This window comes from Balaenoptera acutorostrata, chromosome 1 (assembly GCF_949987535.1).
Source record: "Balaenoptera acutorostrata chromosome 1, mBalAcu1.1, whole genome shotgun sequence".
In the NCBI taxonomy this organism is placed as follows: Eukaryota; Metazoa; Chordata; class Mammalia; order Artiodactyla; family Balaenopteridae; genus Balaenoptera; species Balaenoptera acutorostrata.
Window position 1 is genome coordinate 50,709,732 of NC_080064.1, and position 12,638 is coordinate 50,722,369.

General features: G+C 42.4%; 1 long non-coding RNA gene across 2 annotated transcripts in view; it reads right to left on the minus strand.

The window, feature by feature from the left end:
• LOC130707041 (uncharacterized) overlaps positions 1 to 12,638 on the minus strand; it is a 109,435-nt gene that overhangs the window by 22,627 nt on the left and 74,170 nt on the right. Inside the window, exon 3 of one of the 2 annotated variants that reach the window (XR_009007046.1) lies at positions 2,326 to 2,380. The exons of the other annotated variant lie outside the window; for it this stretch is intronic. This is a non-coding gene — a long non-coding RNA (uncharacterized LOC130707041). The remainder of the gene's footprint in view (positions 1 to 2,325; positions 2,381 to 12,638) is intronic. 2 annotated transcript variants of the gene reach the window in all.

The window sequence follows — 12,638 nt, forward strand, 5'->3', positions numbered from 1 at the left end:
GTCAGAAGCTTTTATGGATCCCTGAGATTTTTTTTAATGATACTTTTCATTTGCAGTTATGTATGGATGTGATCATTTCATCCACATCTCTCTTTTCCACTAATGTTCAGTCTGTATTGAGATTAATTTTTTATTCACTGTTGCATCCCCGGCACTTTTCACAGTGTCAGGAACGTAAGGTGTACTCAATTACAAATGTGTTGAATGATAAGTGCCCAGACAATGATCTTCTCGTAGCAGAAGGTGTGCAAACAGAGGTGGAACCACCTCTTTATACGTGTGTTTGAGGGGAGGTTCAAGCATCAGATCAGAGCTGACTGGATGACTTTTAAGGTTCTTTTCGTTCAGAGGAGTCTTTGAGATTCTGTGAGTCTGTGATTCTAGGGTTTCCACTCACTGGGAGAAAACTCTGCCTCCCTGGATGACTCACCTATGGCCCAGGTCTCAGGTCTCCTGGCTCCTAGGACACACCCTCTCAAGGGGCAGCTAACTCCAGGCTCATCTGACAGCCTGGTACTCACATCAAGCACAAGGAAAGGTTATGCTGGAAACCTTGGGAGCAGCTCCCTGGAGGCTCTAGCAATGGGACCCTCCGTGGTTCCTTTAAGAAGTTTTACAAGGTTAAGGTTTGCTCTAAAAATAAGCCCACAAGGCTTTTAAAAAGCTTCTAAAACCATAGGTCCACAACAGCCATTTTTGAAGGGCCAGTGAGCCTTTAAAAGCTTCAAAAGCCACTACTTGGCCTGCCTGCCACAGAGGAGAAAGTTCAATATGCAGTGTGTTTAAAAACAGACCTGCTTTTAAGTCTTCTAGAATCTGCACCTGAAACATTCTGCTCCTGTCAAAGGGGTTCAAGATGGAGATCAGTATGTGTGAGGCTTGTTTCCCCAGAGGCCAGGTTCTTTGCACAGTAATCAAGTGCCCCAAATAACCACAAAACTGCAGTTAGTTGCCTATAGAGAGATTAGCTCAGGTTTTTCTTTCCTGTTCCCTCTCTCCTCCTATAGGTCTCTTCATATTATGGGGTACTGTGGATTATTCTGTTAAGTGCATACAAACACACACACACACACACATAGGATCCATGGTGTGTCAAAGAAAATGTGCACCCAGATGGAGTGCCTATCAGATGATCGGCAGCGAATGAGGAAGGGCACTTATTTGTTAAATTGTCCTCAAATTCAATGTGTGGCACATAAAAGGTAGGCAGTTATATTTATAGGTATTGAATACCTATATTTCAGGTGGGAAGGCAGAGGTTAGAGATGAGTGGAGAGCAGTAGAAAGAATATCTCAATGAATCAGAAATATGTTCTCCCCTAGTACGGAGATTCCTCAAAAAACTAAAATCAGAGTTGCCATATGATCCAGCAATCCCACTCCTGGGCATATATCCAGACAAAACTCTAGCAGCACTATTCACAGTAGCCAAGACGTGGAAAGGACCTAAATGTCCATCGACAGATGAATGGATAAAGAAGATGTGGTGTGTGTGTGTGTGTGTGTGTGTATATATATATATATATATATATATATATATATATATATATATATACACATATACACAATGGCATACTACTCAGCCATAAAAAAGAATGAAATAATGCCATCTGCAGCTACATGGATGGACCTAGAGATTATCATACTAAGCGAAGTTAAGTCAGAAAGAGAAAGACAAATACCATATGATATCACTTATATGTGGAATCTAAAATATGACACAAATGAACCTATTTATGCAACAATAACAGACTCACAGACAAAGAGAACAGGCTTTTGGTTGCCAAAGGGGAGGGGGACCGGGGAGGGTTGGACTGGGAGTTTGGGACTAGCAGATGTACACTATTATATACAGAATGGATAAACAACAAGGTCCTACTGTATAGCACAGGGGACTATATTCAATATCCTGTACTAAACCATAATGGAAAAGAATACAAAAAGGAATTTATATATATATATGAATCACTTTGCTGTACACCAGAAACTAATGCAACATTGTAAATCAATTATACTTCAATAAAAAAAAGAAAAAAATATGTTCTCCCCAAAGACATTTTACAATTTGCAGGGGGATTGGAGAGGGGTACGGGGTATGATGAACCATATTTAAGCTCCTTGAATCCATCAAGCCTCAGTAAGGAATCCCCTATCGACCCCTCTACATAATGAGGAACCTGAGAAGTTAAGATGATTGCTCATGATCCCACAGGTCTATCAGCCTCTGTGCTCTGTGCACAAATGTTCTTCATTCTGGTATAAAGGGACAGTATGACTGCTCTAGACATAGACTACTGAGGTTTGAATCCTGGCCTCACCACTCACCAATTGTAAATCTTTGGGCAGTTTTCTTCACCTCACAGACCTTCAGTTCCTTTATCTGCAAAACAAAGATAATAGCTAACATAGAGGGTGATTAAAGAGATAAATTACAATAATCTGTGTGAAACTGTTATCAGCATACCTGGAATATAGTAAGCATGTAAAATACGTTATCTCATATGAGAGAATAATTACTTTATCCTGAGTAATAAAGTATTTCTTCCCTGTTTGGGGGCAGAAAGGAATGAGCAGAGAGCTCATTTGGAAGGATTACAGCATTTAGGAGTCAGAGATAGCTACAGAACTGAAATGTCTCAGGTGCATTCTGGATTACCATGGAGAGCAGAGATTCTTAGACATGAGCATGCACCAGAATCTTCTGGAAGACTTGATAAAACACAGCAGGCTGGGCTCACCCCCGAAGTTTCTGATTTAGTGGGTCTGGGGTAGGACCTCAGAATTTGCATTTCTAACAAGTCCCCAGGTGAGGCTAATGCTGCTGGTCCAGGGACCACTCTTTGAGAACCACTGTCCTAGAGCTTAACGAGTGGTAAGTAGTAATTTAACAATGATCCTCCCCAGCACTGAGCACATTCATTTTATGTCTTGTCTCAAGCAGTCCTCCCAACAGAACTCCAAAGTAACTACTTACTCACTTCCTTTGTAGAAATAAAGAAACTAACATGGGAGTTTGGATAACATGGGAGTTTGGCCCTTTATGACACAGTCAGTGGCAGAGCTGGATTGGAAATCCAAGTCTGATTGCCCCAAAGTCTGTGATCTTAATCCCCATTTAGCAAATGAGTAAACTGAGTCACAGAGCAGTTAAATCTTGCCTAGATCCCCCATATAAAAGGTAGCTGAATTCATTTTCATATCTAGATCTGTCTGACCCCAAAGTCCAAGGCCTTAACTCAAGCTTCTGTGCGAAGCAGGGTATGTTAAAGGCTGTATCCATTCCAGCATGGAGCCCAGGACCTCGTCCCTGGCGCACGATTTTCCTTTGTCCTTTCCTTTTTGCTTGACTTCTCTGGGTAATTGCCTCCTTCCTCCAGGCCCTTGACTGGGTAGGCAGTCTTCGTGGGGATCGAATGACCACAGAAGGAAAATAACTTAGAACAGGCGATTCTTCATTCTTCCTCAGCTGGTGTTTTCCCTTCAGAGCCTGGAAAGAAATGTGGCCTCTGCGCACTTTAAATTGGACCATCAATTATTTGTGTCCTGAATATGCAGAGCTCATTAGGGCTGCATTGGCCACAGTAGAGCACCTGGGCTGAGAAAAGTAAACTTTCCTCAGCTATTTCAATCCACGCTGCCCCTCCAGAGTGGAGCCCGGCCCGGGACTGCCAGTCACTAATGTGACCAATTATTTCTGTCCTCAGTTACTAGGTCATAAATCCTGCCCTGGCACCAAGTCCCTGGTTTCTGGTGGAAGAAGGTTGGGTTTTAGGAACGACTCTACCTTCTGGCTGTGGAGTGGCATGATACTGTGGTTAGGACTCTTGGACTTGAAGCCAGAGTGTTGCTGGGACATCATTATGGCCTGTCAATAACCAGCTGTCACATTCCTGCTCTACTTCTCAGCTATCCAGTGCCTCCCAAGTTTGCTCGTGACACTGTGTTTGAGAAAAGAGGTCAGGCATCTATAAGGGACCACTGGGAATATCTAGGTGTATCTGAAATCTCTGATGTGGTTTCCTAAAAGGAAGGTGCAGAGTCAATCCCAGGCTTCTTCCTGTTCTAGGGCCTTTGCACTTACTCTTACCTGCCCAGAATGTTCTTCCTTCTGCTGTTTGGATACCTGGATTAGTCTCACTCTTCAGTTATCTCCTCAAACTTCCCCTCTTCAAAGAGGCTTTCCCCAGCTCCTACCTAAAGTCCCCCTTTCCTTTCTGTGCTCCAGTTACTCTCTGAAACATCACCCTCTTTTCATCCTCTTTGGCATGGAACACAATCTATACTTACCTTGTTTATTTCTTTGATTGCATGTTTGTTACCCAATGATGTCACATGCTGCCAGGTTGAGCTGTCTTTGTGCAACATTCTGAATGAGAATTTGCTGTCCCCTCTGTGAACTCCACTCCCCCGAGATTAGGAAGCTCGCTCTTTAAAAACTCTGACAACCGCTCATCAGGGCAATTTGGGTTTTTCAAACCAAGCAACCAAAACAAAGTGCAGAAGTAAATTGAGTGCTGAGGGTGACACTTGATTGAAAAATGTCTGTATTCATTAACTTAGTTTTATTGTTTTTATTGATGGTCATTAGATGTTATAAACTTGATCTGTTTTTAAAAAGGCAGGGAAAACACAAATGGAAAAAGACAAAAGACAATCCCTGCTTTGAAGGAACTCAGTTAAACGGAGAGATAGAGTAGCAGACAATTGCGCAGCCATTTGCTAAGTTTGCCAATCGAGGTAATAAAACTGCATGGAGGCTTGTGAGGTGAAGAAGGGCAGAAAAAACCAGCATGAGTAAAGCCAGGGCTAAGAAACAGGACAACATGTTCAGGGACTTACAAGTAGCTCAGTGAAGGCTGAATGTGAGCAGAGGGGAGTGAAGGACCCATAAATAACTCTAGCGCTGCTCCACCCCATCCTGACGCTGGGTTAGGGCTGTGTGATTATTTGTCTGTCTGTGTATCTGTCTGTAATCTGAATCCCAGATTCCAAGCACGGCGGTACTTGGTGGTCCCCAGTACCAAGCATGGTGCCTTCCCAAAATCAATACTCACTTATCATTTTCTGAATGAGCTTTGAATAAATGGCCAGGTTTCCAGGGCAATCGAGGTGGCAGGTGGCAGACATATTTGCAAAGTTGCAGACAGGGCTGAGCAAACTGGGGAGAGAGAAAGGGAGCCTGCACTTTGATGTGTAGGTATTTCACAAAGGTTTTGGCCAGCAATTTGGCCAAACTAGCATTGAAACGTGGGAAGAATAATTCTAGTTTTATAAGCCATAACCAAATGTCATTAAAATATGGTAGATAATTAATACCCAATAAAGGAAAATTAGAGTTATTATTTTATAATTTCCCCCAAATCTTATTATATATAAGCAGTATCTAGGTTCAGTTGTCTACTTCAACTTAATGGTTTTGCTAATAAATGACTAAAGGAAAAAGAGATCCTTTGGTAATGAAGTTTAAAATGCAGGATTTGAAATCAAATGGATTTCCTTTCTGACCAAAGCTTTGCCACATTCTACATGACCTTAGACAATTAACTTAATCTCTCTGAACTTCAGATGTCCTTCCCATAAAACAGGGCTAAAATTTCAAGTCTTATTGTGGCAATTAAATAATGTGTTTCAATTATCTACTGCTGCCTATCAAACCACCCCGAATTTAATAGCTTAAAACAAAAACTTGTGATGATATCTTACAGTTCTCTGAGTTGCCTGAGCTTGGCCAGGTAGTTTTTGCTTAGAGCCTCTCATGAGTTGTAGTCAGATGTTGGCTGGGGCTAGAGTCATCTGAAGGTTCAACTGGACTGGACGTCCAAGATGGCGCACTCACAAGGCTGGCAGTTGCTGTCACCTGGGAGCTCAGCTAAGGCCTGTTGATTAAAACACCTAAACATGTGCTTTCCATGTGACATGGAACAGGAACACAAACAACAGCACAGCAACAGGGCTGGGTTCCAAGAGGGAGCATCCCTAGAACCAGCACTACCAAAGCATCTCGTGACCTTTTCCTGGCAGTCCCAGATCATCATTTCTGCTGTCTTCTGTTGGCCAAGTAAGTCACTGAAGCCAGACTAGATTCAAGGAGAAGATAGAAGTGGACTTCACCTCTTGATGTGAGGAGCAGAATGCATGTACAGAGAGGGAAGGAACTGGGGGCAGCCGCCTTTGGAGACTATCAGGCGCACGGTACATGGCATATCTTAGTCATGGATGAACATCTGTTCTCTCCTCCCCATCTTCAATTTGACTCATTACTTTTTCAAAATCCTTTTGATATATACTTTTAGAAAGTCAGAGCTAGGCAAAATGGTACTTTAAAGATGATCTAAGAGATTCTTCTCTTATTCTACAGACAGGAAAACTGAAGCCCAAAGAAAGGCAATACTCAATCCATGGCCTCTGTCCTTACGCTGTGTCCCAGGTTCTCAACAAAATAGATTCTTAGTAAGTGTTTGCTCATGAAGCAAGTGGCTCTCCACACCGTATTACTGTTTATAAAGTATTTCCACATAGACCCTCAAAGTCAAAGTGAGGTAGTGAGACGTTACCAGATTTTGGAATAAACAGATCTGTTAGAATTCTAGCTCTTCTACTCCCTTTATGATTCTCGGTGAATTGCTGAACATCTCTGAGCTTCAGATCCCCTTAATCTAAAGATAGTCTAATGAAGCATAGGTTTCCAAGACACTGTGAGTGCTGAGGTCATTAATTCAAGTAGCTGATACAAACCAAGTGCTCAGTATTTGGCAGCCATGTTTGTTTCTTATTAAGTTTCACAAAAACCCTGTGAGGTGGGCATTGTAGTCCCACTTTACAGATTGGGAAACTGGACCTTGAAAAGAGTTAGTGCTTTGCTTAGCACAAACAGCTAGCAAATGGCAGCTCTGGGACCTGAAAATCAGGTCAACCTCGGAAGCACCTTCCTACCCATTACCCCCACCCTCACTGCCCACACATCTATCCTTTGTAGTCTCCTCGAAGAAGCAGAGAGGAGATCCTGGGTACCAACAATTTACGAAATTAATGACTACTTAGGACTTTTTTCCATTAGGGGAGGGAAATCTGCAGATCATAGTCTGCCCATATTTTAGCACTTTTTCTAGCACTTTAAACTCTAAATAAACTCTAAAATAAACTCTAGAGAGTTTATTTTATTTTTTTAAATTTATTTATTTATTTATTTTTGGTTGCATTGGGTCTTCGTTGCCGCGTGTGGGCTTTCTCTAGTTCCAGCGAGCGGGGGCTACTCTTCGTTGCGGTGCGCAGGCTTTTCACTGCGGTGGTTTCTCTTGTTGCAGAGCCTGGGCTCTAGGTGCATGGGCTTCAGTAGTTGTGGCATGCGGGTTCAGTAGTGTGGCTCACGGGCTCTAGAGCGCAGGCTCAGTAGTTGTGGCACACGGGCTTAGCTGCTCTGTGGCATGCGGGATCTTCCCGGACCAGGGCTCGAACCCATGTCCCCTGCATTGGCAGGCGGATTCTTAACCACTGCGCCACCAGGGAAGTCCTAGAGTTTTTATATTTTCCATGTTTCTTTGATCTTCAATAGCACATGAGATAGGAAAGGCCAAGATTATCATGTCTATTACATAGATGATAAAATCAAAGCTTACTTTCAAATGCCCATGGCTTCCCCTCATACTCTAGGGAGAGGAGGCTGATCACACTGTTTGCCACAAGGCAGATAAATTAGAGGGAATAAAGAAGATAAAAAGAAAACTTAGAGGGAATCAGAAGATTGTGAATATAGCTTTTTCATCCTCATTCAACTGGTGTCATATCGCCTTTTGAAAGGCCAAAGATGAACCTTGTCAAAAACTGTGACATTCCTGGAAGGGCATCATAAGCAGAAGAAAATTAGAACAAGAGTAAGACAGAAACCATGGGGGAAAGGAAAGGGAACCAGATACCCAATGGGCAGACTCGGGCTGGCCCCTAAAGAAATCTTCACTTCCTGATCCACTGGACAGGAAAGGATTATAGCCCTGTCCAGCCCCTCCTCCCCCAGCCCCCATCCACTCACCCACCCCCTTTAATTGTTGACTCCACTCTCCATGCAGATATTGACATTTGTGTCAGCCCAACACAGGGCCAGTCCCCGGGATGAAGGCTACACCCCTCTGTGCATGGCACACGTTTTAAAAAGGTTATTTGAAAATATGTGTTCTAGATCCCATGAGAGAGTGACTTGAGAGGAGAAGAATTATTTTATTGTTTTCTGGGTTGCTTTCCTCCCCAACTATCACCCTTTCCCCTACTATGAAGAAAACTCACTTGAAAAGCTTCCCTTTTCCCTCTCCTTCCCTCTCCAGAGCAAGATCAGAATTGGCAACATACTCTCATCTCCAAACGATAACAAAGTGGAATGATGTCTGGGGAGGGGGCTCTCTGGCCTGGCAGAAACCCAGCTTGTGTACAGTGTTTCTGTTCCCTGTCACCAGGCAGTCAGAAGACTCTGGTTGGAGGACCAGCTCTACCCCTTTACCAGCTGTTGGCTGGGGACAAATGACATACTGCCTCTGAACTTCACTTTAGTCAACTGTAAAATGGGCATACTCCCCAGAAGAGTGAGGAGACTCTTCTGTAAGATGACTCCAGGAAACATGTTTCATAAAATGTTCTCCATGTAAAGCTGTTACAGTGAACTTGGCAGGTCCCCTCTCCTTCAACTCCAGAGCTTTCTTTCTCCTCTCACTGCCAACTTATACCCAGATATGCCCATGGAAGAAATGTACTGTCCCAAAGACAATAACATCTTGAAAATGGGATTCGAAGGGATAAGGGGAGGGGAGAACAAGCCTTTCAAATGACAGCAAGTGGGAAGTCTTGAACTGCTTTTTCTTCTTTTTAAAATTACAGTTTACATAAGGGTAAACCTGTTGAAAAGAACATTGTTCTGGAATCCTGGAAAATGAGCTCTGCTGGAATTTACCGCATGACCTTGGGCAAGTCACTCTGCTCTGTGAACCTCACTCTTCTACAAAGGGGGTCCCTAAAGAGGAGTGTTGCATAAGAGAATACACTCTAGACACAGACAGGCCTGGCTTCAAATCTCAGTTCCTGTGGCTTACCAGCCATATGACCTTGACCACTCTAAGTCTCAGTTTCCTTGTCTACTAAGCAAGGTTATTAAAAGTACCTATCTAATATGGTTATCCTGAGGATTAAACAAAGTAAACTACATAAGAGATTTAGTAGCTTGCTTGGTTGATAGTAAGTACTGAAGAAAAGGAAGTTGCTATATTATTAGAACTATCATTATTATTATTAGTGTTATTGTTACTGTAAAACTGTTTGGATTTCAAGTAAGTAAAGCTCTATCCCTCAGTTCTCTGCACTCTCTAAGTTGAGGTCAGTCTCAGCAGGGGTATATTTTGAATGGCCCATTCTCCCCAGGGCCCACAGCAATACCCCAAAGAGACGGTGTCCATCCTCTCTGGCACACAACTTGGGAAGGGAAATTAGGCCCTCCTGTGCCCTCTTTCTGGAGTCTTATATTTTCTTTCTGGCCCTGCCCTGCCTGGCCCAGGTCTGATAGGTGGAGCTGCTGTGCTCTGGGCTCTCACTAGTCAAGCAGCCAGGAGTGAGAGGAAACCAGAATAAACATGTTTTGCAAGAGCACAGTCACTTTAAGTGAAAGCAATTCTAAATAAGGACAATACAGAGCCTTGGCCTCCTGTTGGCAGCTTCCTCCACAGAGGGGTTTGTCGTGAAAAACCAAAGGTCAGACTGATAAGCTGGGGGTGCCTGCAACCTGGCTTGCAGGAAGCTCATGACAGGACCTCCTCATTCATCATCTGAACCCATCACAGGCCAGAGGGTGTGGGTACAGGGGTGGGGAATCCAAAGACCCAACTGGAATCCAGTCTCAGCTCCTCTATTGTGACTTATGGCCTGTCCTTTCACCTTGCTGAACCTCAGCTGCCTTATCTATATATATTTTTAAAAAGGAATAAAATCTGCTCTGGGTTCCCATGAAAACTTTAAAAAGATAGTTAAATAAAGGTGGTTATAAACTTTAAAGTGATTTGCAAAACTCCGAAGTTTATCAGAAGTAGGTTTTAATCTCAGCTCCATTGTCTGCTAGCCATGTGACCCTGGGCAAGTTAATTTGTTTGTTTGAAACTCAATTTTCTACTTTGTGTGTTTCATACTTGTCCTGGTCTAGTGATCCCAGAGGTCATCAAAGCAGCAAAGTATGCTAAGTTGGTGTAGTTTCTTATTGCTTAAAAGGTCCAGAGATCTGATATCAGTTTCACTAATCCAAAATTAGGGTGTCTCTCTAGAAGTTCCAGGGGAAAATCTATTCCTTGCCTCTTCCAGCTTCTGATGGCTGCCACAATTCCTTGGCCCATGGCTGCATCACCTCAGTCTCTACCCCTGTGGTCATATTGCCTTCCCCTCTTCCATGTGTAGTCAAATCCCCCTCTATATTCCTCTTATAAGAACACTTGTGATTGCATTTAGGGCCCCCCTGGATAATCCAAAATAATCTCCTCATCTCAAAAATTTTAATTTAATCACATCTACAATGTCTTTGCTACATGAAGTAACATTTACAGATACTAGGGATTAGGACCTGATACCTTTGAGCTCTATTATTCAGCTACACGTAGGGATATTTAAGTAGTAGTATTCCTACTACGCTTATTAACTTCATTATTAAAGAGATGGAGGGTGTCAAAAGGATTTCACCATTAAAAAATATCTTGTGATTGAAGCTGAGGATTAGGGACTATTGAGGTGTACCAGAAATAATGTTGAAATTCTTCATATTTCTATGCTCTGCATAGAAGTCCATCTTAGTTATCTCTTTATCCCAAGCAAGTGACTGAGCAGAGACACTCAGTACAAGCTTGATGAATGGATGAATGAATGCATGGAAATACTTGCATAAATTCGAATTTCATTTGGGTATAGAAGAGTAGTTGTGTGTGTAGACTAAAATCAGATGACCTGAATGAAACCATGGTCTCCTCACTTATCAGCTATGAGATTTTGGGCAAGTTACTTAGCCTGTCCAAGAAGCTTCAGTGTTCTCAGATATAAAATAAACATAATTAAAGTATCTACCACATAGGGTTTTGCAAGGAATAAATGAGATCCATATAAAGGAAATTTCATCGTGCCTGGCATGTGATAAGCACTTGTATAATATACACATTAGCTATTATTAACTTTTTTTTAACATCTTTATTGGAGTATAATTGCTTTACAATGTTGTGTTGCTTTCTGCTGTATAACAAAGTGAATCAGCTATACACATACATATATCCCCATATCCCCTCCCTCTTGTGTCTCCCTCCCACCCTCCCTATCTCACCCCTCTAGGTGGTCACAGAGCACGGAGCTGATCTCCCTGTGCTATGCGGCTGCTTCCCACTAGCTATCTGTTTTACATTTGGTAGTGTATATATGTCAATGCTACTCTCTCACTTCGTCCCAGTTTACCCTTTCCCCTCCCCGGGTCCTCAAGTCCATTCTCTACGTCTGTGTCTTTATTCGTGTCCTGCCCCTGGGTTCATCAGAAACATTTTTTTTAGATTCCACATAAGGTATCAGCTCACACTGGTCAGAATGGCCATCATCAAAAAAATCTACAAACAATAAATGCTGGAGAGGGTGCGGAGAAAAGGGAACCCTCTTGCACTGTTGGTGGGAATGTAAATTGATACAGTCACTATAGAGAACAGTATGGAGGTTCCTTAAAAAACTAAAAATAGATCTACCATATGACCCAGCGATCCCACTACTTTGCATATACCCTATTACTAACTTTTAAAAGTTTCCAAGTTTAATTCATTTAATATATCTTTTGTATATGCCAAGAATTGACTCGTTTCGGGGGAAGGGAGAGATGGTTAGTTTAGAGAGAAATAGAGGAACTAGAAATACATCTTCAGACTTACGCTAAAGAATTCTAAAAAAAAAAAAAAAAAAAAGAATTCTAATTGTTTTACTCATCTTCAACCCAGATTACCACAAGGACCAGGATTGGGCTTTGCCTCTAGGTTTTATTCCTTGGTAAAACAAAACAAAACTTAGATCAACTGAGGTCTTTCTTTCTTTTAAAAATTCCTTCAACAAGTATTTTCTGAGCACCTATGACTTAGAACCTTCCTGAACTCCTTTCCACTGGGGTCAGGGACTGAACCAGCAGTTGAGAGTTTCATGGTCCAAGGCAACAGCCTAGAGTATGGCCGGCTCTAAGCCATAGCTGTGGCTCACATGATCAGATGGAATTGGGTAGGGACAAGACTGGCAATTGAAAGAATAATATCTTCATCAGGGAGAACTGGAAGAGATACCAAAACATAGATACCAAGGCCCAAGAGATCAGAAGGCCTGGGGACTGATAAGGAGTTGGGTGAGAAGAAACGCCCAGAATATATGTTGTTGCTGTGCTTGGCTTTTATGTGTTGCTTTGTGTGGAAGAGCAGACTGCATTTAAAGGACTTATTTTCAAGGACTGTAGGCTCTACCAAGAAAACAGATATGTATACAACACATTTAAGATGGACTGAGAAAAATGCAGCTTTAGAAGTGTGACAGGGCAGGGAGATGAAAGCAAAAAATCCAGCTCAAGGACAATGGAAGGGGATGAAACTGGGAAAGTGTTCCAAAGAAAGTGACAT